Source organism: Macrotis lagotis, chromosome 3 (genome assembly GCF_037893015.1).
Source record: "Macrotis lagotis isolate mMagLag1 chromosome 3, bilby.v1.9.chrom.fasta, whole genome shotgun sequence".
In the NCBI taxonomy this organism is placed as follows: Eukaryota; Metazoa; Chordata; class Mammalia; order Peramelemorphia; family Peramelidae; genus Macrotis; species Macrotis lagotis.
In genome coordinates this window covers 209,767,597-209,794,778 of record NC_133660.1, presented here as the reverse complement: position 1 = coordinate 209,794,778, position 27,182 = coordinate 209,767,597, and the positions used below count along the sequence as shown (strand labels likewise).

The 27,182-nt window shown below is 38.0% G+C and overlaps 1 protein-coding gene and 1 long non-coding RNA gene across 2 annotated transcripts in view; one reads left to right on the top strand and one right to left on the bottom strand.

Annotated features, from left to right (window-relative positions):
- HS3ST1 (heparan sulfate-glucosamine 3-sulfotransferase 1) overlaps positions 1-6,766 on the bottom strand; it is a 45,024-nt gene extending 38,258 nt beyond the window's left edge. The window contains exon 1 of the mRNA XM_074229780.1: positions 6,222-6,766. The gene's annotated coding sequence lies outside the window, so the exon portion shown is untranslated. The remainder of the gene's footprint in view (positions 1-6,221) is intronic.
- Positions 6,767-7,128: 362 nt separating this feature from the next.
- LOC141516400 (uncharacterized) overlaps positions 7,129-27,182 on the top strand; it is a 134,928-nt gene continuing 114,874 nt past the window's right edge. The window contains exon 1 of the long non-coding RNA XR_012476689.1: positions 7,129-7,620. This is a non-coding gene — a long non-coding RNA (uncharacterized LOC141516400). The remainder of the gene's footprint in view (positions 7,621-27,182) is intronic.

The window sequence follows — 27,182 nt, the reverse complement described above, 5'->3', positions numbered from 1 at the left end:
AGAGGAAGTGCTTTGTCAGGAGAATGTTGATTTTTGTCTTGGTTTTTGCCTCTTTCATAAACCCCCTCCTCCTCTCTTCTGACAATGACATCACCCTGGGCCAGGCCCTCATCACCTCAAGATGGGACTGTTGCAATTGCTTGCTAGGGGGTGCCTGCCTCAAGTTTCTCCCCAGTTTAGTCTATTCTCCCCTCTCCTGTCAGGTTATTCTGCCTAATGACCGTGTCATTCCCCCTTTCAATCAACTCCAGTGGCTCCCAATCACCTCCAGGATCAAATTTAAAATCCTGCTTAGCATTCAAAGCCCTTCACAACCTGCCCCTCACCCTTCCTCCAGCCTTGCCATTCTTGTTATCCCTTACTTCTACTACCCCACCAATTCAGTGACACTGGCCTTCTTGCCGTTCCTAGAATAAGACCTTCTATCTTCAGACTCTAAAGACAGTTCCCCAGGCTTAGAATACTTTTCCTAACCATCTCTTCCTCCCCATTTCCCTGATTTCTTTCTAGTCACATCTAAAATCCTATCTTCTACTAGAAGCCTTTTCTGATCCCCATTAATACTAGTGCACCCTCTATTAATCATTTTCTATTCATCCTCTAAACAGCTTGTTTGTACATAGCTATTTTTTTATGTTGTCTCTCTCATGAGAGTGAGTTTTTTAAGAACAACCTTTCACCTTTCTTTGTACCTCCAGTTTTTAGTGCATCACCTGGTCCACAGAAGACAATAAAAGCTGATTGATTTCTTGATCACTAATCATAGAAAAGTTAAGTGCTTCATTGTCTCTGGCACATACAGTTGAATTCCCCCTCTACCTGGCTTCACTCATGCTGCTCTCTTCTAAAACATCCTTTCCCTTTCTTCTCTCAACATAACTAAACCCTCTGGAGTTTATAAGACTCAACCCAAGTCACAGTTCTTCCTGGTAGTCTTCCCTGAACACTGCAGAAATTTCTCCTTCCTTTGAACTCCTGTCCTCATTATCTTTGCTTCCAACTGTTCAACCTTGTATTATTGGCTGCTTTTTCTGTGTATGTCTGATTGCCTCCATTTGCCTCCAATAAAAATAGTTAATTTTTTTTTTATCGAACCTTTGAGTTACAATAAAGTTTTATTGCCGCCATCCGTCAAGGAAACAATTGTGTATGTTATTCTCATTTTCTAGTCCATAGTCACAACCTAAGTGTCAGTGATACGGCACCACATAGTAAGAACATGAGCCTAGTTCTTCTGACCCAACTCTTAATTTTACTATGGCATAGTTTCCAGATTGCCCATTAAGTTTCTTTCTAAGGCTTAAACTTAATTCATCAGGCAAATCTGAAGGGTTTTCCAGGGAGATGCTATGTTCATTGAAGAGAAGAGAGTGAGAATTAGAGATATTAGTGAGGAGACCATTACCATTTTCAAGGCAGGTGGCCATTGGATTCTGTACTAGTTTTCTACTGGTGGGAACAGATTTTCAGGGAGATTATGAAAATAATATCAACAGGACTTGGATAATGATTGTAATTGGGAAGTGAAAGAGTAAGACTTGTCAAAGTAAGGCCTTTTCTAAACATTGCTTCCCTCAGCACCTAGCACATCTGTATTTTAGTTAAGTGCTTAGTCAATTTAATTAATTCATAAGGAAAGAAGAAAACAGAAGAAAAAACAGAGCTCTAGACAAAATTTAATTAATGATTTGTGGCGATAGACCTATGAACTTGGATTGAAAAACTCATAGGTATATGATAACTTTCTCTTTCTTCCTTGTTGCATGGGAGTTTAGGAAGTTAATCGGTACAGTTGTGGTGGATGTTAAGTTATTTCAGTAATGTCCAACTTTTTGTGACCCTATTTGTGAATTTCTTAGCAAAAATACTGGAGAGATTTTCCATTTCCCACTCCAACTCATTTTACAAATGAGAAACTGAGGAAAACAGGGTTGTGACCTGCCCAGAGTCACACACCTAGTAAGTTTCTCAGGATGAATTTTGAACTCAGGAAGATGAATCTTCTTGACTGTGGGCTCTGCACTCCATCCATTATACCACCTAGATGCCCTTATACAGTCCGGTTGCTCATCAAATATCATATGATTAACTGACTTGCCCAAGGTTTCACAATTCCTTGTTATAGAGCTCAAGATGGAGCTCAGGCATTATGATCTAGTTCATTAAAGTCTAATAAGCCTACTTTTCAACTCATTCTTAAATTAATATTAAATATGCACAATTAAACAAGTTCATAAGGAACAGAAGACTAGATCAGACCAATGTACCAATAGTCCAATATTAACCTCTGTCAGAGGAACCAATAATAAAGAACGAGTATTTTATAGTTTAAATGTAATAGCTATTTTTATGCATCAATCTCAAATTTTATATATATATATATATATTATTTCATATTAGATGGATAAAAGCCTATATTATTAAGTATGTACTTTAATCCATTAAGACAGTACTAAGATGGATGAAATGATTAGGGTTAAGCAATATATAGAACACAAAAATGATATTCTAAAGAAGAACACACAAGTAGAAGGCAAAATACATTGGTACAGATTGAGCTATTTGTGAGTTAGCTAACAAAACCCCAAAATAATTTGGTCCATAGATTTTGAGCATTTGAGGAATTACAGGACAAGAGAGAATGTAAGAAGAATGTAGTATAAAATCACATCATTAACTATGTATAAAGTCAGAACATACTTATAAACTACCTGGTTGACTTTGTGTGTTTTTCCCTGCCTCTACCCCACCTATCTCATTCTTGGTTCGCCTATCTACTTATATCATAGAAACACATCATTATAAGAAGGAAAGAGGGAAGGGAGGAAGGAAGGAATGAAAGAAGGGAAAGAAGAGAAAGAAGAAAGGCAGGAAGAAAAGAAGGAAAGAAAGGAAGAAGAAAGAGAAAGAGGAAAGTCAGAAGGAAAGAAGAAAACAGAACAGAAGAAAAAACAGAGCTCTAGACAAAAAAAAATCAATATACAGGGACCATAGGAATCCACTAAGTTCATTTTACAGGTCAAATTCCTAGCTATGCTAATATTTGACATTGTACTCAGTATATTATCTGAGTTATTGTTTCCTCATCTCTTTGTGGAATGCTCACAGGATCTTAGATTTGGAGCAAAAAAACCACAATCAAAACAAAATGAAACAAAGCAAAAACATAAAGGTCATCTACTCCAAAATCATTTTGTGAATGAGAAAAATAAAGGTTAAGGAGGCTAAGTGATCTGCCAAGGTCATATGGATAATTAATGATTGCAAGGAAACTTTAACTAAGGGTCTTTGACTCCATATCCAACATTCTTTTCTACATTTATGGGGTTGTCTGTTCATTGATATCAAAGGACCTCTCCTGCTCATATATACATATATTGTACTAAAAGACCCTTTCACTTCTGGGACACTATAAACCAATAATCTGGAGAAAGAAAAGCATGAATCACATGCTTCTTGAGCTCAGGAGCCTAGGACATCATGTTCCCCCTCCACATCAGTGTCTTATAAAATGTTCCAACAGCATAAACTCAGTACAAATTTTCATTAGATAAGGTATACAATCTCCTCGTACCTCTGAAATTCCACCTCCAATCCCAATAGCACAGACTATTCAATTTGATGTAATGCTTTTAGGATGTGAATAAAGAAAAGACAATGAGAAAGCATGCACTCCTTTCCCCCTGAATTTGACACAAGAATATTAAATTGCTTGAGTCTGTTTATGGCAGAACCCCTCTAGTCATCATCACTTTTTTATTCAAGTATTAGTAAAGTTTCTGTTTTTATTCTCCCTTTGTAGATTCAGAAATACAAGAGATTTTCTGATGAAAGACTTCTGAAAACAAGCAGAAATTCAAAATAAAGTTTCAGTTTCTATCAACAATGTGTAAAGTTACTTTTTCGTTGATTGCCTGAAGTGAGAGAATTTTAAAACAAGCCATCTGCCTTTCTTCTATCTTTCTTTCCTCCCAGCAGACCCCTATCTCAAGGTATCACCTCCTCGCCTCATGAGCCAAGCATGTTTCAGTCTCTTCACAGAAATGTTTCACTGCCAAATGTTCACTGGTACATCTTCCTAAAGAACTGTCACTTCTTAATACTGATTGTAATTAACTGCTTCAGCTAGAAGTGCTTAGTCAGGAATTTATTGATCCATGTTGAAATAGTCAGATCCCCTAAGCAAGTACATGGAAATACAGTGCATAGACCAATCTTCCATTGCCTGATGCTAGAGAATTCTTATGTAAGATAATAGTTCATTTCCATATGTAATTCTTGCAATCCTGTACTACCCCCCCCCCAAATAGGAGGGACAAAGAAAGGGTTCTAGGGGAGATTAATAATTGTGGTGCCCAGCCTGGAGGGTAGGGATAGTCTGTGGCAATTTATCCAATTTATGGGAGTTTGTAGCCTAAAATTTAACTGAGCCGCTTATCTCTATACTAAAAGGTTGTTCAGGGAGAAGAATATATTCTATATATACCAAAAGTATACTTTAGAAAATCCAGGCATATTAAAAAAAGTTTTCTTTTTTTATTAAGATAGAATAAAGCTTTGAGTTATAACTCTCTTTTGCAAGTCACCACAAGAGGCCTTAATTCGGAGAAAAGAAGAAAATTATGGTCTGAAAGTGGTGTTGGACACCACCACCATCATCTGCTTAAGAGTCTCCGTCCCTTTGCTCCAGCTATCAAGATAATTAAGCAGCAGTAGCTTTTCCCCAAAGGTAGATATCCTTCTATCAGCACCAACTGTACAGTGATCTAATGTGTGATTCGAGAGCAGCCCATCTGGGGCTGTGCAAGGATCTAAGTCGTTTCTTGAACTTAGTGAGAGAGATCTTGCTGGTGCTGCCTGAACCTTCCTCTCTTCTCTCTAAAGAGCTTATCTCAAATGTTTCCATTTGGGGTGGGGGGAGCAGGGCCTGGGAGGGAGGACAGGCTGAATTGACTAGATTTGCAGTTATGTCCCCAGAGCCCCCTCACCTCCAAGAGCCTGTACACTGGGTGTGGATACAAATAAGCTGCAGTTAAGGCTGACCCACCGTGGGGATCCGGAGACCCGGTCCCATCCATTGATCTATAAGGGAAACTACGGCATGCTCACAGGCTGGGATGCACTCACGCAGGAGCCTAAGATAAAGGACTCATAGGAACAGCTAATTAACAGCCGGGGGGGGGGGGTGTTGAAGACAAGGCCCCCTCTGCCGAGAAGGTGCTTTGCTTGTCTTTAGGCTCCCCATCTTCATCTCACCTGGCCGCTTCCCAGACAGAGCTTTCACAGACACTGGGGGAGCCACACAGCAGAGGGCCAGAGACCTTCACCTGCGAGCAGTAAGGATCGCCAGAGCTACCCCTCCCTTTGGCTCAGCCAAATGGGGGGGGGGGGCAGCGGTGAATTTTTAACTGAGTTTCCACCGGGGAAGCCAGGTGGCTCAGCTGAGGCTGCGAACCCGTCTCGAGCTCTTCCTGAGAAAGTATACAGTACGCTATCCTGGGTTCGAGTCCCGCCTGTTCCCCTTAGCATTCACCATGGCTATTTTCCCAGGCATAGAAACAAAGGTTTGGTGGTGTGGAGGTAGAGTTTTTCAATCCTATATTTATGCTTAACATTTAGGACACGAGAATCCGATCCCCACCGACACCCAAACCTTCCTCCTTCAAAGTAAAAATTCGCCCTATGTCCTTTTCCTTCTTAAACTGAATTTCAAGCAGACTCCCCCATACCCATTCTGCACAGCAAGTGACTTTCTAACCCCCCCCCCCACTTTCACATCCCTAAGCATCACAGCCTGGCTCAGTGATGCTTCTCTTGCGAACACGCTTGGTCCTCCCGGAGGACGGCCCGGGGACAGCTGCTAGTGATGGAGACAGATAACACCCCCCCAGAACAGAATCAAAGCAGTCACCGCTCCTCGTCCTCGAGGTCCCTCAGAATGGAGAGTTTAACCCATCGGGGCCAAAAAAGAGGCCAGCAGCGCGGGAGGTGGGAAGAACCCCCCCCCCCGTTTTACTAATATTTTTGCCCCCAGCCTCGCCTCTGGTTTTGAAGCACCTGTGGTCCCGGGCTGCCTCTTCCTCAGAGGGAGAAGTCCATTCCCCGGCGCTCGGGGACCTTGTGCACTGGAGACCCTTTCGTGGCCAGACTGTCAGCTGAGCCGGCGGCCCCCCAGCCACCGCGCTGCTCCCGGCTCCGGCTCGCCCGCCCGGGTCACTCACCTGCCTCGCACCGTGCGGTCCGTCGGCGTCCCGCAGACGGCCCTCGGCCAGGGCCATGGGGCACGGCGCAACTCGAGAGAGAAGTGGGCGAAGGGAGCCGGGCAGGAGCGAGAGCTTGGCGAAGCCCCTCCGGGATTGGATGGGGGGGGTTCTGCGGAAGATGCCGGGGCCAGGGGGGCAGGGGAAGGGTGTCGGGGGGGAGCAGGGAGGGAGGGAGGGAGGGAGTGGGATGCACAGGACAGAGGTGGAGGGAGACCAGTGGTCCGCCGCGCCTGCCGGCCCCCACGCAGGCACACTGGCTCGGAGAGGCAGCGGGTGCTCCGCTACGGTGCGGGAGAGAGAATGCGGGAGGCTGGCAGCTCCCGGTCCCACGGGGAGGCGGAGGAGGAGAAGGAGGAGGAGGAGGAGGAGGAGGAGGAAGAGGAGGAGGAGGAAGAGGGCGAGAGCTGGGAGGGAGGAGGAGGAGCGCGAGCGCCCGCTGCTGCCGAGCCGGCTCAGGTGCGGCCGCCCCGCGCCGCCTGCTCCCGCCGCTCCGCCTGGCTGGACTTCTCTCCGCAAACTCTCCTCTCCCGGCCTCCTTCTCCCTTTCCCTCTCTCCCTCCTCCCAGCGCACGTCACTGGGCGAGCCCGCCCCGCCCCCTGCCCGCGGCACCCCCGCCCCCACCGCTCCCCAGACCCGCGCACTGCCAGAGGGAGCCGGGCTCCGCGTCTGCTCCTCCGGGAAGGGGGGACCGGGACCGGGCGCGCCGCGGGCGTCGGGGCTTGGGAGGGGGCAGAGGAGAGAGAGAGAGCGCCCAGCTCTGCCTCCCCTCGCCCAGCTCTGCCTCCCCTCGCCCAGCTCTGCCTCCCCTCGCCCAGCTCTGCCTCCCCTCGCCCAGCTCTGCCTCCCCTCGCCCAGCTCCTCTGCCTCCCCTCGCCCAGCTCCTCTGCCTCCCCTCGCCCAGCTCTGCCTCCCCTCACCCAGCTCCTCTGCCTCCCCTCGCCCAGCTCTGCCTCCCCTCGTCCAGCTCCTCTGCCTCCCCTCGCCCAGCTCTGCCTCCCCTCACCCAGCTCCTCTGCCTCCCCTCACCCAGCTCCTCTGCCTCCCCTCACCCAGCTCCTCTGCCTCCCCTCGCCCAGCTCTGCCTCCCCTCACCCAGCTCCTCTGCCTCCCCTCGCCCAGCTCTGCCTCCCCTTGCCCAGCTCTGTCTCCCCTCGCCCAGCATCTCTGCCTCCCCTCGCCCAGCTCCGCTTCCGAGGGGAAGAGCGCAAGAGGGGAGTCTCCACCCGCGAAGCTGGTACCCGAGCCGGGGAGCGCATGCTGAGACCCTCCTGCTGAAGAGTTCGGGGCAGGATCCCGGCCACCCGCTCCCCCGGCCGCCCCGGTGCCCCGCACCTTTCCTCCTCCCCTCCCTCCCAGGTAACCTGGGAAGATCGCCTCAGCCCAGCCGGATCGCGGCCCTGCCCGGGGAGAGGGAAGGGTAAAGGTGGGCAGTGTCCAAGGAGCGGGCACCGGTCCAGGGGGTCCAGACAGCCCCTGCTTCTGCCTGGCTCGCTGGGTGCTTGTCGCCATGTCAAAACTCTCTTTTCGTCTTGCTCTTTCTGATTCAGGGTTTATTTGAGCCGGGATGCTTTTTATGTGTGAATTAAAATCATGGCTTTATAGACTCGTTTGCTCTCTCTCTCTCTCTCTCTCTCTCTCTCTCCCCTCCCTCCCTCTCTCTCCCCTTCCATCTCTGCTTCTCTGTCTCTCTTTTTCTCTCTCCGTCTCTCTAGTTCTCTCTGTCTCCCTTTTTGTCCCTTTCTGTCTTTCTCTTTTTCTGTCTCTTTTTCTTTGTTTCTCTTACTGTCACTGTTTATGTTCCTGTCTCTCTTTCTCCCTCTCTAACTCTTCTCTGTCTGTCTCTGTCTTTCCTTCTGTGTCTCTCTAATCTCTCTCTCTCTCTCTCTCTCTCTCTCTCTCTCTCTTTCTGTCTCCCTGTCTCTTTCTTCTCTCTCTGTCTCTCATTCTCTTTTCCCCCTGATGCTCAGAACATAGTTCTGAGGAAATTGAGGCTTAAGTTTTTAAACTTAAAGCCCTAGGTTTGAGTCTTATGAAAGATGTCTCCAAGGCAGGCTTCATCAGCATTATTAGACTATATTTTAGACTACATTCTCACAGGAACAGCAGGGAAAGTTCAAAGTATACACATATGTGTGTATGTATATTAGGTGTATGCAAACATTTTATGTGTGAACAAACACATACATACATTTATATACATGTTGTTTTGCATGTGTATGCACATAGGCATAAATATGTATTTAAATACATGTTTGTGACCATATACATGTGTATAAATTGATCTACCAGACATCCAGATGAATAGATATTAGGTGAGTTCCAGCAAATTAGTGTAGATGTACAGCACTAGATTTTTAAGATCCAAAGACATGAGTTCAAACTCTCAATTTGCTAATTTTTATTAAAGTGACTTTGGATGAGTCACTTAAACTCTGAGTCTAGGTTGCCTTGGAATTGTCAAGATGACCACCAGGGCTCTTCCTTTCCACATCTTAGGCAAGTAATTTCACCTCCCAGGCCTTCAATTTCCTTATCTATGAAATGAGCATGGGACTCATGGTTTCTTCCATCTGTAATTCCTACAATCTTAGAATTCTTCATTTCTCTTTTTAAGGACATTAAAATATCCAATTTTTCAATACATTTCAGTTAAAAAAAATTACAATCTCAACCAGTTCAAATGACTACATAGGCATCTTCTTCCCAGGTCAACAAAAAGCAGCTGTTTCCATGTTGCCAGATAAATCTGAAAATGTGATCCTTCTATAGCTGAAGCTTCAGGATTTTGACATCATAAGCTATTAGGGATTTCCATGACCACAGCTAATTCTTTTCTTCAGGCTAAATGTTGGCAGATGACTCTAAGTAGTGAATGCAAATTTAAAAAAAATCTCTTTAAAGTTCCATTTTTAAAACATCTGACTTTTCATTTCCATTATTTTTAAAAAGAAATTATAATCATCCCATCATTATAAAGAGCTCAGAGTATAGGCACATGGGTCTATGTAGGGCACGTTGTATAAAGCTAGAATATGATGGTGACCCACCCGTGGTGGAGCTCAGAACCACCCTGCAAGGTTGAATTGGCATGCTTGACAAATTCAAGAAGAAGTGAGCCCATTAATACTTTAGACTTTTTGGAACTCTGTCCTAAAAACCTCAAAGTTCTTTCATATATGTATGTGATCTTATCCTTGCAACTTCTATGTGAAATGTGGAGAGATTGCTTTTACTACTCTAGACAAGGATATATCAAAGTTAAGTGACTTACCTACTGTCAAACTAGTTAGGGCATAGTCATAGCTAATGTCCCTAGGCATTTCCCCATCTCTTTTCTCAATTCTCTGTGGTTCTATTTAACAAGCTGAACATATTTCCTAAAATGAGTAATAATAACAATAATAATAATATTAATTCTATTTGTCAGTTACCCAAGTCAGTCAGCAAGTGAGCAGTGAACTAAGAATTAAGAACTAGATGAGGATAAGTTATTTGATCACAGTTGATTTCCACAATTGCAAAATTAGGGAATTGGATAAAACCTGAAATGTTTATTTTCAGATTCAGCATTGAAGGATTTTAAATATTTCTTGAGAGTTTACTGGATGCCCAATCCTGTAGGACATAAATTAGTACTGTAAGTCATAAAAGGTTTGATCTCTGGCCTCAGTGAGTTTATAATGGAAAAAAGAAGTGATGATAATAGCTCACATTTTGCTCATTATCCACTTAAGTTCTATCAATAATACCTTAAAAGGTATGTAGATGACCTTGGATTGCTGTAGGCAATGGTACTAGGTAGGACGTAAACTTTAGAAGTCAGATTTTATGAGCTCTGATAGATTTTGAGTCCAAGCCTTGTAATAGACTGTATGTGTTTTCTGAGGACCAGTGTAGCTTATTATTCAATGGGCTGCAGGAGGATGAAATGTTTGATTACAGTAACTCTCAGAAATCAACTCTGGACAGGGGTTCTTACCATGTCTGATGGATCCCTTGATAAGTATCCTGCAGCCAATGGATTTCTCAGAATCATATTTTCAAATGTCTAAATTGTACAATGGTAATTTGCTGAAAAATAGTCTTCAGGGTGGCTAGGTGGTGCAGTGGATAAAGCACTGGCCCTGGAGTCAGGAGTACCTGGGTTCAAATCTGGTCTCAGACACTTAATAATTACCTAGCTGTGTGGTCTTGGGCAAGCCACTTAACCCCATTTGCCTTGCAAAAATCTAAAAAAAAAATAGTCTTCAAAATATTTCCAAAAGGGAAATTCCTAGAGTTTGACATTGTAGGCATTGTGCCACATAGCTTTCCCATTTTATAGCTGAGAGAAACTGAGGCACAGAAAAAGAAATTGCCTTGTTCAGAATTTTATAATCAGACTGTTTTATGAAGTCATAGTCATTTCCACTTATGTTGGTGGAGGAAGTCTCCACATTGGCACACTTCATCATAGTTCACTTTTCTATGAAAATTAAACATGTATAAACTATTTTCCTTAATAACAATTTTGAAAGGTAGTATACTTATCCTATTTTACAGATGAAAAAGCCGAGGCTTGGAAAGCTGACAGACTCCCTTGCTGGAATACAACCTTTAATACAAGAAATATCTCATTTTCATCTTTGTTCCCCCAGTACCTGGATCATAGCATAAGAGCTAAATAAACATTGATATCATTGATTGGTGTTCACATATCTCCTACTAGAGAGAGCATTTCAAATTGACTCAAAGTAAAGAAATGCAACAATGAAGGAACAATAATAGAAGGGGCAGTGATCAGGAGGTAAAGGGCAGAGTGCCTCTTCTAAGTAGTTTAACAGTTAAAGCAACTTGAAACTTTGCATTGCTCAATTTCATGGGTGAAATAAAGCAAAGAATGGAGAAGCTTCGAAGCAGTTTGACCAATGTAAACAACCAAGCTGTTGATATATTCAAGTCAGAGCATCATAGAATCTAACTTCTGGAAGAGACCTTAATTGATACCTAGTCACACCTCCTTAGTTTACTAATGAGGAAAACTGAGCCTGAAAGAAGTCACTTGACCTAACCAAGGTCACACAATCAGTTAGCAGCAGATCGAAAGTTAGAAGTTAAGTCTTTGCTTATTTCAATATTATGGTCCAACTCTTCTCCATAGGCAGCTAGGTGGCACAGTTTATAGAGTGTTGGACCTGGAATTAGGAAGATGTGACATATAATATGGTCTCAGACATTAACTGTATGACCCTGGACAAATCACTAAAATACTGTCTGCCTCAATTTCTCCATTTTAAAATGGGAATAATAGTAGCACTTGCCTCCTAATTAGTATTACTTTCATTGCATCTTTTTTTCCCCTTTCTCTGATATTGAGAAAAGATAAAAGCAAAGAAAATTATGAACAGAATTCTTGAGAAGATTGTTAAAGTACCCAGATTAACTTTACCTGTACCCTACCTCACATAATAGAGCCTTCTACATCCCCACAATCAATAAGAGGATATAGGTGTCCCATGTATATTAAGCTAGGGCACCCTATATTCTCATAATAGCTATTTGAATCCTTCAGGTTAATAATGTGAATATTAAGGAGTCCAATGGGATTCTTTATAAGCAAGGGAAATTGTGATCAGGTTAAAAATCCAATTTTAATAACGTTTCCTAGTCCTGATTTACATGGCACACTAATAGCTCTTGCTGCTGAATCACCTTAAACATCAAATGTATTTTTAAAAGGCCCTCATTTTGTGTGAGGGTTTATGGGCCCCAAGTAATTGCAAACTTCTCATTCTTGCCTAGGTATAGAATCCCATTTGTTAAAAAAAAAAGATCATAGTAGATCTGCAGTGTTCCATCCCATCTGAAATCAATCATGCAATTATAGAATTTTAGAACTCAAATGAACTTTCTAGACCATCCAGACCATCCCTTCATTTGAAAGAATAGAGCAAACAAGGTATTAGTGGGCAGAGGACTGGCTTTGGAGTAAAAACAGTCTTTGATTATAAAATTCTGAATGAGGCAATTTCTTTATCTTTGCCTCAGTTTCTCTCAGTTATAAAATGAGGAAGCTATGTGGCACAATGCCTACTGTGTCAAACTTGAAAGTAGGGAGGCTTGCATTTGAATTATAACTCACATTTGTTAATTGTATGACTTACCCTCAGTTTCCTCATGTATAAAATGCAGTTAATAATGGCACCTCCCCAAAGTATTGTTGTGAGGGTCAAATCGACTTCACAAACTTTAAGGAGATTGGACTAAAGTCTTCTAAAGCTTGTGATCTATGTGCCTAACATTGAAGATCACACAGGGAAAGTGACTTGTCCATCATTATTTGACCTTTTTAAAAGTTTTCTATTAATATGATCCATCAAAGAGGATATGATTATGCTATATAAATAATATTTTCAGCTGCAAACAAATCTACTGATTTGATAGGGTTGAAGGTCAAGTATTGTTTTAATTCACTCATCTCTTTTCATTTTCTAATTAGCCTGGTAGCTTTATTGTTAAGGAGGAAATGATTGACTTCTTCCTGACACCATGGAGCACAGGAACTTTTTTGTACCAAAAATAAATTTCTCCAACTCCATGCATATATGTGAATACAATATACCTTTGTCTTTATTAATCCATTACTCACATTTTCCTGAACATTTCAAATATCTTCTGTGAAACCCTGCCCTCTCTCCTTCCCACAATGTTACCAAAAATCTTGGGACTTAGAGATGAAAGTAGACAATCTCATTCAACTACCTAATTCTAAAGATGAGTAAATTGATCTCAGAATGGTTAAGTGACTTGTTCAAGGTCAAGTAGCACTTTATTTTTTCTTGCTTTTTTTGGAAATATGGCTAATATGAAACTATGTTTTGAATGATTTCACATGGATGGTTGATATCATGTTGCTTGCCCTCTCAATGGCTATGGAGGGTTTCAAATGAAAACTTTCCTTACACTAATCTAAGTTTTAGGACTCTTATTGAAAAATCATACTTAGCATCTGGGATCAGTAAATAGAGAGCTGAATTTGGAATAAGAGAATTGGGGGAATGGTATGTACCTGAATATTTAGGGGAAATGACTTGACCTTTCAAGGTTCAGTTTCCTCTTCTATGAAGTGAGAAGATAATACTTGCATTACCTACCTCATAGTGTTATTTTAAGGACTGTATCTTCTAGCTCTCCTAGGATTTATCCAAATTCTGCCCATCTATTAAAGGAAGGAGTACTTAAAAATAAGGTGCATGGATAATTCCCGGAGGGGCGGGGTCTATGAACTTGGATGAAAAAAAAATAAGCCTTTTATTCTACTAACCTCTCTCTGAAATTTAACATTTTTTTCCAATTATTTAAAATTATTCTGAAAATGGATCCATAAGCTTCACCAAGCTTGCAAAGGAGTCTTTGACCAAAAAAAAAAGTTAAGAAGTCCTTCTTTAAATTTCTCAAGTTCTAATTGCTCCTTGAATTCTCCCCCAGGTTACTCTACCTCACATGCTCTTTCTTTTACCAAATTCTTATAGTATTTACCTATGTTATCATCAATACTTGAAAAAAATACTGTTCTTTCTTAGGTAAGAATAACATCTCTTCCCATATCAGAAGAAAGATCCTTTTAGGCAATTGCTGTCTTATAGTTCTTAGCTATGCATATAATACAGATCTGTATTACAAATCTGTAATGCAGAGTTAGAAATTTAGTAGGGACTCCACAAATAGCTGATTGATTATTTGATTAGGAGGGCAATGAGACTACCAAAATAAGCCCTCCCTATTCCCTTACCCCATCTAATCAAAGCCTTGTTTGTATTTAGAATATTATAACAGCATTTCTTTATAGGGTGCTTTTAAGGTGGCAAATCCTATCATATCCATTTTCCTAATTTGTCCTCACAATAGCCAACCCTAGGAGGTAAATAATATGCAAATATTACTACAACCTTTTTACATATTTTGCAAACTAGGATCATAAGGGAACTGAGTGACAGGCTAAGTATTTTTCACTCCTAATCCAAAAATCTTTCCATGACAACTCACTGATTTTCCAGAAGGTGTGCTGAAAAAGATTATTCTTATGAACGGAGTTAAAATACATTTTTATAATGACTCATCCTTCCAACAAAGTCATTTTATAAAATATGAACCCTTTTGCTAATGATTAAATTAGGTGAGGAAAGGAAAAGGAAGGGCTTATCTTGGCAGTTTCATTGTCTTCCTAATCAAACAATCAATCAATCAGCTATTTATGGAGTTCCTATTAAATTTCTTAACTTTGTACTACAAGTTTTGAAGTTTAGCCAACCTTTTGCAGACCTTTAGTGCTATAATCTAAAAACCAGTTATTAATGTTGTGATGATAATGATATTGATGATAATGGTGATGACAAAAGAAAATAAAATGAAATATATCTACTTGTGAGAATTTTTTTAAAGGAAGCAGGAAAGGTCTCTTTTTTTCATAGGATATCCTGATTAACTAGTTATTTATGAATCTTTTGAGGAAAAGCCTCTTAGAATCATTCAAGCATCTGTTCTAACTCTTGAAGGGTTGTTAAATGTATAGTATAGCCTGCCTTTGGTTATTTAGATAACTAAGGCAAGGCAACAAGCCTGTATTGATGTATTAATTACGTGGCAGGCATTGTAATAAGTTCTGGAAATGCAAGCAAAAAAAAAAGACCTGTCTTCAAGGAGCTTATGTTCTAATGGTAGAAGATAACACACAAAAGGGAGCTAAAAGGTGGCCCAAGAAGCATGGTATCAGTTTGGAAATTCAAAGGCAGAGTTAGGAGGAGAATGAAAATTGGCCTGTCTAGACCTCTTTCAAAATGGAAGACCTAGGAAAAACTCACAACAAATGTTGATCCACAGTGAGAAAGCTGAAGGAGATGTGGGAAGTTGTAGGGACTGAGGGAACTTCAAGGGTTAGATGCTAGATAAGAAATAGTGTTGACTTTAGGAAAGTCAAAAGTAGAATCAGAAAGAAAATGCTTAGAGAAAATACAAGTATGGTAAAATCCATCAACAATTCAAAAATCTCATTTCTGGAATTCATTTCAATTGGGAGCCAGCTGTGGTATTGCAGAAAGAACAATAGTCTAAGAACTCAGAAAACCAAGGATCTAGCCCAAGTACTGCCACAAATATTGATGAGCCTTGGGAAACTCATTTTACTTCTCTGGCACTAATTTTCCTCTTCTGTGAAGTAGGGACTTTGAACTAGGTGATGTTGGAAGTCAAAATAAAGTTAATAGTACCAATCTCTTAGAATTGTTTTGAGGATCAAATGAGAAAATAATTGTGAAACATTTAGCTCAATAGTACATAGTAGGTGCTTTACAAATGTTAGTTACTTTTGCTGCTGCTGAAGCTGCTGCTGCTGCTGCTACTACTACTCTACTACTACTACTACTACTGTTGCTACTGCTATCACTGCTATTGCTGCTGTTCTTAATACTCTGGTGCTACTGATGCTGCTAATGCTATTACTACTACTGCTACTATTGCTGGTACTCTGCTACTGCTATGGTTACTATTATGCCACTGCTTCAGCTAGTACTATTATTGCTAATACTATTGCTGCTGCTATTATTAATGCTCTATTGTTGCTACTACTACTCTGTTATTAATGCTACTGCTACTACTATCACTATTACTGCTCTGTTATAGCTCCTGCTACTTGTATTACTACTACTCCTCTGCTACTGCTCTGTTGCTGCTACTATTATTACTACTATTACTGCTGCTACTGTTATTACTTCTTCTGCTACTACTAATAGCCCCACTATATCATTACTACTATTAATAAATCAAAATGATTGCTATGACCATAGGAGCATAGATTGATAGCTGGAAGAAACCTAGGTGTTGTGGAGCATCTCTCCATCTTTTAGTCATGAGGAAACTGAGACCCAGGAGTTGAATAACTTACCAAAGATCACACAAATAGGTTACAGAGACAGGATCTGAAACCTTCTCTGCCACACAGCTATGTAAAATCAAGTTTTCTTTCCATTATATCAAATTACTCTCCCTCAAATTTCACTCAAACAGCAATGACTGTGGAATGACACACATCCAAGTGAAATAACAATAATTCATATATCATACTTTGTGATACTTTTCTTGAAGCACCTCTATGAGAAAGGTGATGGAAGTATCATGATGCCCTTGTGATAAATGAAGTCACTGGAATTCTAAAAAGGGGAAGTCAATTAACCATAGTTAAATGCCTGGCACTTTATTTAATTGGTCCTGAAGTCTATATTCAATGACATTTTCATTTAATTTAGGGGAGGTCTTTCAACCTTCTAGTTTATCACTATGGTGGACATCTAGTTGGGAGCACTCTATCAATGTAAATTAGCAAGGTTTTGTTTGTTTTTTTCCTTAGTGGCACTGACAGGTTACTTAAGAGGTAATGCTCTAGTCACAAAGCTGGTATGTTTCAGAGCCAAGATTTTAAAAACTTTTTCAGAGCAAAGAATTAAACTTTTCCTGAGTCCAAGTCCCCACCACTATGCCACACTCAAAATTCAGGGCAATAGTGTGTACTGAATAATCCACTATATGGACAACTTGCCTTAGACAAGCAAGATATTCCCTTTGTGACAAATGCCTCATTCCACCTTCTGGATAGGGACATTTTAGTTCCATGTGCAGAGATGCCACTCAAGGTAAAACACTTAAGAATGTTCACTTGGCTCCTTTCCCAACACTTCCTGATTTCTTGTCATTGTTTCCTTCCAGAGATTCAGAGGAGGAAGACAGCTGAGAACATAAAAGGATGAGAATAGCATAATTGGGAAGATGTTAAAAAGCTTCCTCGAATTCTAAAATGTAGTGTTACATAACAAATAAGTTACATTTGTCAAGCTGGAATAATAGAAGTATGAGATAAGTAAAAGGCAAAACATTTCATCTTTTTTCCATAGATTTTCAAATTACCAGTAAATTAATTTTTTTAATTTTTAAAAATGATCTTTTATTTAAAATACACATAAAAATGTTAACAGTCTCCAAATTCTCTCCCTCAATTTCTCCCTCTTTAATAAGACAAACACTTTGATTTAGATTTTATGTGTGAGGTTATACCAAACATATTTCCATATTAGCCATATTGCAAAAGAAATAAATGAAATAAGACAATTAGAATAAAATTTTAAAAGTATGTTTCAATGTGTAGTCAGAGTCCATCAGTTCTCTCTCTGCTGGATAGCATTTTTCATCATAGATCTTTTGGAATTATCTTGAATCTTTGTCTTGATCTAGGTAGCTGTCTTTAACAGTCGAACATCCTTACAATATTGTTGTTATTGTACACAATATTCTAGTTTTTCTCACTTCACTTTGTATGAGTGCATAAAAGTATGCCCAAGTTTTTCTGAAACCATATTGCTCATCATTTCTTAGAGCACAATAGTATTATTTAAAAATCACGTGCCTAAATTTATTCAGTCTTCCTCCAGTTCATGAGCATCTCCTATATTTCTAAATCTTTACCAAAACAAAGAGAGTTGCTATGAATATTTTGTAGAAATTTGTCATTTTCCTTTTTTTAAAAGAAAAATCTCTTTTAGATACAGACCCAATAGTAGTAGTATTTCTAGCTTAAAGAACATGCAAGTTTGATGACTTTTTGGGCATCGGTCTAAATTGTTCTGCAGAATGGTTGGACTAATTCACAGTTCCACCAACAATGCATTAGTGTCCCAGTTTTTCTACATCCAATTCAGCATTTGTCATTTGTCATTTTCCTTTCTGTCATGTTAGTCAATATGATAGATGGGAGATGATATCAGCCTTGTTTTAACATGTTTCTCTAATCAATAGTGATTTAGAACTTTTTATGTGAATATTGATAGCTTTGATTTCTTCTGAAAGCTGTTCATATTCTTTGATGCTTTATCAACTAGGGAATGTCTCATATTCTTATAAATTTGACTCAGTTTTCTCTGTATTTTGAGAAATAAAGCCCTTATCAGAGAAACTGGCTGTAAATTTTTCTCCAGCTTTATGTTTTCTTCTAATTTTGACTTTATATTAAATATTTGTGCAAAACACTTTTTTATTTCATGAATTTAAAAAGATCTATTTTACTTCTCATAATCTTTTCTATTTCTTGTTTGGTCATAAACTCTTCCCTTATCCATAGATCTGAGTTTTCCCTGCTCACCTAGCTTTCTTGTGATGAGATGTTATTCTATACGTAGTTTCCAAACTACTTTCAAGTTTTGCCAGATATATTTGTCAAATATTGGGTTGTTCTCCTAAAATCTTGGATGTGGATTTATTGTACACTACATTCCTATGATCTACTGTTCGTTGTGTAACTATTCTATTCCACTGATCTACCACTCTAATTCTTAGCCAGTACCAGATTGTTTTGATGTTTACTGCTTTGTAATATGGTTTGAAATCTGGAACGGCTAGGATGCCTTCCTTACTATGTTTTTGTTTTTCATTGATTCACTTGATATTCTGTTTTGAAAGAATTCCAGTCCTCAGTCATTTCAGATTCCATCTGCTACAGTTCTTCTAGATGAATTTGACTACTATTCTTTTTTCTGGCTCAATAAAAATAATTCGTTGATAGTTTTATGGTATGGAACTAAATTAGATATAGTTGTCATTTTTATTACATAGGCTTAGACTACCTATGAACAATTAATATTTCTTCAACTATTTAGATCTGAGTTTTTACATGAAAAATGTTTTGTAACACTATACATAGAGTTCCTGGATTTCTCTTGGAAGGTAAACTCCCAAGTATTTTATATTACTTGTTGTTATATTAAGTAGAATTTCCCTTTCTATCTCCTCCTTCTGGGTTTTATTTGTAGTATATCAAAATACTGATGACTTATGTGGGTTTATTTTATATATCCTGCAATTTTATTGTTTATTAATTGTTTCAACTAGTTTTAAAAGTTGATTCTTTAGATTTCTCCAAGTACATTATTATATCAGCTGCAAAGTGATAGCTTCCTGTTTGCCTATTCTAATTTCTTCAGTTTTTTTTTCTTGTCTCATTAATATAGCTATCAATTCTACTCAATGTTGAATAATAGTCATAACAATGGATATTTTGCTTTACCCCCGATCTTACTGGAAAGTCTTAAAGTTTATCTCTGCTGCATAAAATGTTTGTTCTCGGCTTTAGATAAATATTACTTATCACCTTTTTGAAAAATTTCATTTATTCCTATGTTGTCAAGTGTTTTTATTAGAACTTATTATTTTTAATGCATCTATTGATATAATTGGGTGGTTGTTGTTGCAACTGCTACTGATATGGTTAATTCCTAATATTGAGCTAGCTACATCTCTCATATAAATTCCACATGGTCTAGCATATGGCCTATGTGATGTAGTTATCATTTCTTTGCTAAAATTTAAGTTAAAATTTTTGTATCTATATTTGTTAAGGAAATTGGCCTACAGTTGTAATTCTTGATTTTTTGCTTTTGCTGATTGAACTCCTTTATCATTTTTTCTGATAGTTTGTTATTAATTGGTATTAATTATTATTTAAATATTTGGAAGAATTTACTAGGTTTATCATACTTTTATTGTTAGATTCCAGCTCTGACAGTAGAATGTCGATGCTTCTCCACTAATATAGCTTTACTATGTATTTCCTTATGTACTTCATTTAACATTTCTTTTAAAAATTGGATGCTCTGTTTGATAAAATCAAAGATCCCAGATTCTGGGATAAGAACTCAATCTTGGATTAAAAAAAAACTTCTGGGAAAACTGCAAGATAGTATGACAAAAACTAGGTATAGCTCAATAGCTCATACCCTACATAATAAGATAAGGTCAAAAGGGATATCCCTTTTTAAACATATTTAAACATAAAAGATGATATAAGTCAATTAGGGGAAAAATGAATAGTTTATCTGTCAGATCTATGGAAAGGGGAACAGCCTATGACCAAAGAAGAGACAGAGAACATTATAAAAGACAAAATGGATAATTTTGATTACATTAAATTGAAAATTTAACAAATAAAACCAATGCTTTCAGGATCAAAAGGAAGGTAGTAAGCTGGGAATCAATTTTACAACCAGTGTTTCTGATAAAGAACTTATTTTTTAAAATACAGAGAACTGAGTCAAATTTATAAAAATACAAGTTATTCATCAATTGATAAATGGTCAAAGGATATGAAAAGGCAATTCCCAGATGAAGAAGTTAAAGCTATCTATTTTCATATGAAAGAATGCTCTAAATCAGGACTGCTCAACCTTAGATTATTTTAGGGTCATATTAAAATAAAATAATTATTTGCGGGCTGCACCCAGGATAAAAATATAGTAAACTAATATAATAGTTAATTTATAGTTTTACCTTAGGTTTAGCAAACACTCTGAAAATCATGGTATTTTTAACTTCTTAGAAAATGGGGGAGCATAAATCATCAATTTGACAGGCAAAGATGTAAAGTGTGAAAGCAAACACAAAACAACAAAGTGACAACACAACAATATAAAGGTAGGTACATACTAGCTAGTCTGCATCATACTGAAGGAATGCATCCCACAGGTCAAGTGAAAATTCTGTCTGTAATACTGCTTAAAAACACCAAAGGAAAATTAACATTAATGAGATAATTTATTAGTGATGGAATTTAAAAAATCTAACAAGAATTCCATGCAAATTATTTTATTTTTTCTCATGAAAAGTAAAACCCACAAGCATGACATATAAAATTGCACTGTGGCCTGCATGCAGCTTGTGGACCATATTTTGGACAGTCCTGCTCTAAAAAAAAATTATTGATTAGAGAATTGCAAATTAAAACAACTCTGAGGCACTTCCTTACACCTATTAGATTGACCATATGACTAAAAAAGGAAAATGATCAAGGTTGGATACCTTTCAACCTACCATCACCACTACTACTATCCCAAAGAAATAACAAAAAGGGTAAAAACCCCAACATGTACAAAATATTTATTACAGCCCTTTTCATAGTTGCAAAGAATTGGAAATTGAAGGGATGATCATCAATTGGGGAATGACTGAACAAATTGTGATATATAAATGTGATGGAAAACTATTATTCTATTAGAAAGTATGAAGGACAGGACTTCAGAATAGCATGGAAAGACTAGAACCATCTGATGCTGAGTGAAGTGAGCAGAACCAGAAGAACATTATACACACTAAGAGCAACATGGGGTATTAATCAGTTATGATGGACTCGATCATTTCTACAGTACAGTAATCAAAGTCAGTACTAACAGACTTGTGATTGGGGAATGCCATCCATATTCAGAGAAGGAACTGTGGAATTTAAATGCAGGCCAAAGCTTACTATCTTCAATTTTTTAAGGAAAAAGTTGTCTTATAAATTATTTCATTTTTTTCTTTCTAATTTTTTTCTTCTATTTGGGTGTTTAATCTTCTTTCATAACATGATTAATGTGGATCTATATTTAGCATGGATATGAATAAAGAGCCTATTGCTTTCTGTCATGGGTAGAGGGGAGGGAATAGAGGATGGGGAAAAATGTAAAAAAAAAGATTGTTGGAAAAACAATAAAGACAGTAATTAAAAAAAAATTGATTCTGCCACTTGGGATAAACATGATACAGTGGATAGATGAGTGCTAGTCTTGGAAACAGGAGGACCATAGTTTGAAAACAGCCTCTGACACTTACTAAGGTTGACAATTACTTAACCCTGACTGCTTTGCATCCAGAGTCCTCTCTAGTCATCATAATTCATATCTGGTCATTGGACCCAGATGGCTCTGGAGGAGAAAGTGAGACTGGTGACTTAGCACAGCCTATCCACACTCAAATCCAATTCACATGCTTGTCATGGCATCATCTCCCTGATGTTGTGGTCTTCTTTAAGAATGAAGGACAATCATTATCATATGTTGAGTATTTATAGTACCTCATTGCCTATAGTTCCATTTTTGTAAAATCCTGGGGATTTTTTCTTAGAAAAGTCATTGATGGAAGTAACTAGTGGAACACCAACTCTGAAGTCAGGAGGATGTGAGCTCAAATTTGGTCAAAGACACTCAATAATTACCTATGACTTGGGCAGATCACTTAACCCCATTACCTTGTCAAAAACAAAACAAAAGAAATCTCATTGATGACTTATTTGATTTCTTTTTTCTAAGATACAGTTAATTATTCTAGTTCCTCTTCTTTTAATAAGGACAATTTATATGTTTTGTAAATATTCTTCCATTTCACTTAGATTGTCAGATTGTCGGCATATGATTAGGCAAAATGACACCTTATAATAACTTTAATTTAATTTGCATTGGTAGTACATTACACTTTTTAATTTTTGATACAATAATTTGGTTTCCTTCCTTTTTTTTTGCAAGGCAATGAAGTTAAGTGACTTGCCCAAGGTCACACAGCTAGGCATTCATTAAGTGCCTGAGGTCGAATTTGAACTCAAGTCTTCCTAATTCCAGGATCATTTCTCTATCCACTGTACCATCTAACTTCCCTCAGTTTCCTTTCTTTTTTAAAAAATCTAATTAACCAATGTTATATATATATTTTGTTGTTTTATTTTTCTCATGAAGCCAGCTCCTGGTTTTATTTACTAGTTTAACTTTTTTTTAAAATTTCAATTTTATTAATCTCTCCTTTGATTGTTTTTAGGTTTTACATTTGAGTGTTTAATTGGTTGAGATTTTAAACTTATTTTTTCCCATTTTTCAATTACATGCCAAATTCATTTATCACTTTTATTTTTATTTTGATGTTTTATTGATATACTCATTTAAATGTTAACTTTCCCCTTAATAATGTGTTTGCTGTATTCCACAAATTTTCAAATGTTGTCTCATTGTTGTAATTTTCTTAAATGAAATTATTGACTGTTTCTATCATTTGTACTTTTACCCACTTTTGTTGTGGCTTGCTTCCTTGGGGCCCGTAGTGATGACCTCCCTCCTGGAGGGGAGCTGAGAATAAGGAGTCAAGCCACTACTGCCTTATGCTTCCAACTCAATTTTATTACTGCTTAGCTATTACATATATACTGTAAGGTCTTCTGGGGCAGAACAAAGAAAATGAGGTAATTGGGGGGAAATGTACAAGTGGTATGTACGTGCAGCATCTTGTGTTACAGGATAAGGGGGTATGTTGGGGGGAGGTGGTAAAACACAGCTGTGTCTAGTGCCCTTGGTTGGTGGGGCAGAATGTCCAGCTCCCAAGGACTCCGGCACACCTTTATCTCTAAGGGCAGCTTGCCAGCTCCTGAGATTGTCCAGGTGGCAGTCCGTTAGAATAGCCTGTGTTCCCACACACTTTAGGATCAGATTATTTAGTTTCCAATTAGATTTTAATCTATGCTTCTATAACCCTATATTAAGTTTTATTGCATTATGGTCTGAAAAGAGTTCATTTAAAATTTTTGCTTTTTCTGGATTTCATTGTGCCCTGTTATTCCCTAATGGCTATTTTTTTTTTAATGAAAGCATCATGTACACCAGAAAACACATATATTTTCTATTCCCCAAAAGTTGTTTTCCCTCCCCCCAGATATTTATGATATCTAAATTGTCTAAGATTTTATTCCCTGACTTCTTTCTTATTTATTTTATTTTTTAGATTTATCTAGCTCTGATGGCAGAATGTGAAGTACCCTACTAGAATAGTTTTACTATCTGTGTACTTCATTTAATATTTCCTTTAAAATTTGAATCCTCTACCATTTGGTGCATAAATGTTTTGTATTGAAATTACTTCATTTTCTACGATTCCTTTATCAAGATATAGTTTATATGCTGAACCCTGTTAATTGGGTTTATTTTTGTTTTGTATGAAATGTTTGTTACCTTTGCCTTTTTAACTTTATCAACCGACTCTGGCACCTTTTTCTCTGTAGAATTCCTCTACCTTAACAATTATTCAAGTCTTAGAAGATATGTGCATCATCTTCACATCATCATCATAAAGGCATAGAGTTTAATCTTAATGAGTTCCTTATGATACCTTTCATAATTACCTTCTTATACTACTTTTGATTCATATTTGAAAGGCACATTTTCTATGCAACTTCTATTTCATTAAATAGGCATTTTTCCTTGAAATATTATATCCAGTTTTGCTGAATAGGCTATTCTTGGTTGTAATTTTAGCTCATTTGTCTTGTGAAATAAAAATTTCAAAGCCTTCTGCTCCTTTAATATGATAGCTGTTGAATCTTGTGTGATCATGACTGATTCCATGCTATCTAAATGACTTCTTTCTGTTTCCTTGAAGTATTTTCTCTTCTACTTGAGAACTCTGAAATTTGACTATAATATTCCTGGAAGTTTTCATTTTGCATTATCTTTCAAGTGGTGACCTATGAATTCTTTTGATTTTATAGCTTTTTTATCGTTAGGTTATATTTTTGTTACTTATTTTCCCATTCTATTTCTTGATTTGCAACTTTATAGTAATGTTGGACTCTGTTTCCAAAATTGTGCTGCTATTTTCAGCTTTAGTTCTGGGGTTTTTGAGGTTTTCAATGTATCTAAGACAGTATGTTCTGAGGCGAGGTCTTTTCACTGCTCTTTGCCAGGACTCTAGTCCTTTCCCAGGAAGCTTCCTTCCTCCCTTAGGTCTAAAAATGATACCCTTCCTCAGTAGTCCCCTCAGATCACAAATCTCTCTTGATGATTTTATCCTGTTTTGAGCCAGAATATTGTTTTACTCTCACCTTTTATTAGCTCTGTCACTCTAGAATTTGATTTGATATGTTATTTCTCCCCCCCCCCTTTTTGGGGTTTTTTCAAGGCAAACTGGGTTAAATGGATTGCCCAGGCCCACACAGCTAGGTAATTATTAAGTGTCTGAGACCGGATTTGAATCCAGGTACTCCTGAATCCAAGGCCAGTGCTTTATCCACTGTGCCACCTAGCTGCCCCTGATATGTTATTTCAAAGTTATTTGAAGGGGAATGTTGGGAGACCTCATCTGAGTGATCCTCTACTTCTATATCTTAGCTCCAGGTTTGGCAATTCACATTTGATATATGTATTGAGGATTAGCTAAGAACTAACCACTGAGGACCAGAGATACAAAGACATGATCAGAATTCTCAAAGAGTAATGTTTCTCTTGAGCAGTTAAGATAGAAAATGTAGCAATAGCATAGTGTTTGAAAGGGCATCAATTTTGGAGTTGAAGGACCCAGGTTTTGCAGGACTCAGGTTCAAATCCTACCTCTCATACACACTACCTTTGTGACCTTAGGCAACTCACTTAAATTTTCTGGGGCTAATTTTCTTCATCTGCAAAATGAGGGGCTTGAACTGGAACATTTCAGAGTTCTTTTGAGAGCTAACATTTTATGATATCATCTTTCATTCAGTCCAGGCTCTGCAATTTAGTGACCTTGGACAAATCATGTATTTTCCTTCTGGTCCTGTTTCCATACCTAGAAAATAAGGGGATTACAATAGTTGAGTTTTAAGTTATTTCCAATTCTAAAACCCTATGAATCTTTTGGGAAGCATATTTAAGCTTTACTCTGAAAAGATATCTTATAATATGTTATCATACAACTGCCAAATGAATGGTATAGGCAATTTTAATGGTAATGCCATAGAAGTTCAGAGGAGTAAAATGACAATTTCTAAATTGTCATGACATGAAAGACTTCAAAAAAGAAGTGGGATGGATATGTAAAAAGCAATTTGAATAAAATTCCCTGGCTTGTTGATTGTATTAAAGGATAAGGTTGTCAAACATAAGAGGAAAATAATATAACACAATAGAAAGAGTTCAGGACTTAAATTTAGAAGATTTTGTTTCTTATTCTGGCATAACTAAAAGACATATCAGCATCTTTAGGAAAATCACAACTCTTTTAAGCCTTAGTTAGCTTATCTGCAAATTGGGGATGATAATTCTTATACTACTCATCTCTCAGCTGTTGCAGCCAATAAGATAGCTTATATGATTGCAACCTGAAAGAATCATATAATTGTCAGTTACTATTAATATTTACACATTCACAGTAAAATTCATTGTTGCTTGAGAATGAAAACACAGATGCATGCAACACCAAAGCTGATTATCACTTCTGAACAATTTATTCATTGCTTTATTTCACAGCGTTCTTTTATTTTTCCACTGAAATCTGTATTAATTCATTTTACAATTATTCAGCCTAAACGTTGGGTTGCATTAAGAGGAGGTATACTTTACAAAAATTAGGGAAAAGATTATTCTGTTATACTCTGTGGAAATCAAACCTCATCTGAAATATGATATTCAATTCTTGTCACCATGGTTTAAGAAGGACATTAATAAGTCATACAGTGTTCAAAGGAAGGCAGTCAGGATGGAAAGGATTTAGGATCCATATCATATGAAATTCAGTTGAAGTTGGAAAAAAAAGAAGACTCAGGGATGAGATGGTAGCTATATTTGAAGGGCAGTCATATGAAAAAGGGACTTGGACTTATTCTATTTAGCCCCAGAGTTCTGAACCAGGTGCAGTGGATACAAATTTCCAAGTCGTCAGTGTTTGTTTGGTTTTAGAGGGGAAATAGTAATTGACTAAAATGCAGTTTTTCAAATTTAGAATGAAGTGATTTGAGTGATAGTCAGTTCTTCCTCTTTTGAGATATTTAAAATGGCAGGACTGCCATTTATATGTTTTAGTAGGAATTTCCTTCACATTTGCATTTTATTAGATAGTTGTCAACCCTTGACTATGGGCATTTTCTCTGGTTATCTTCCACTCATGGAATACTCTCCCTTCTTCTCTTTGACAACTAATGTCCCTGGGTTCTTTTAAGTCCCAATATGACCTTTTACATGAAACTTTTTCCATCCTCTCTTAATTCCAGTATCTTCCCTCCATTAATTATTTTCTGGAAGTTTTACTTACTCTTCAAAATTAAATGCAAAACCTTCCTCAAAGAGACCTTTTTCGATCTCCCC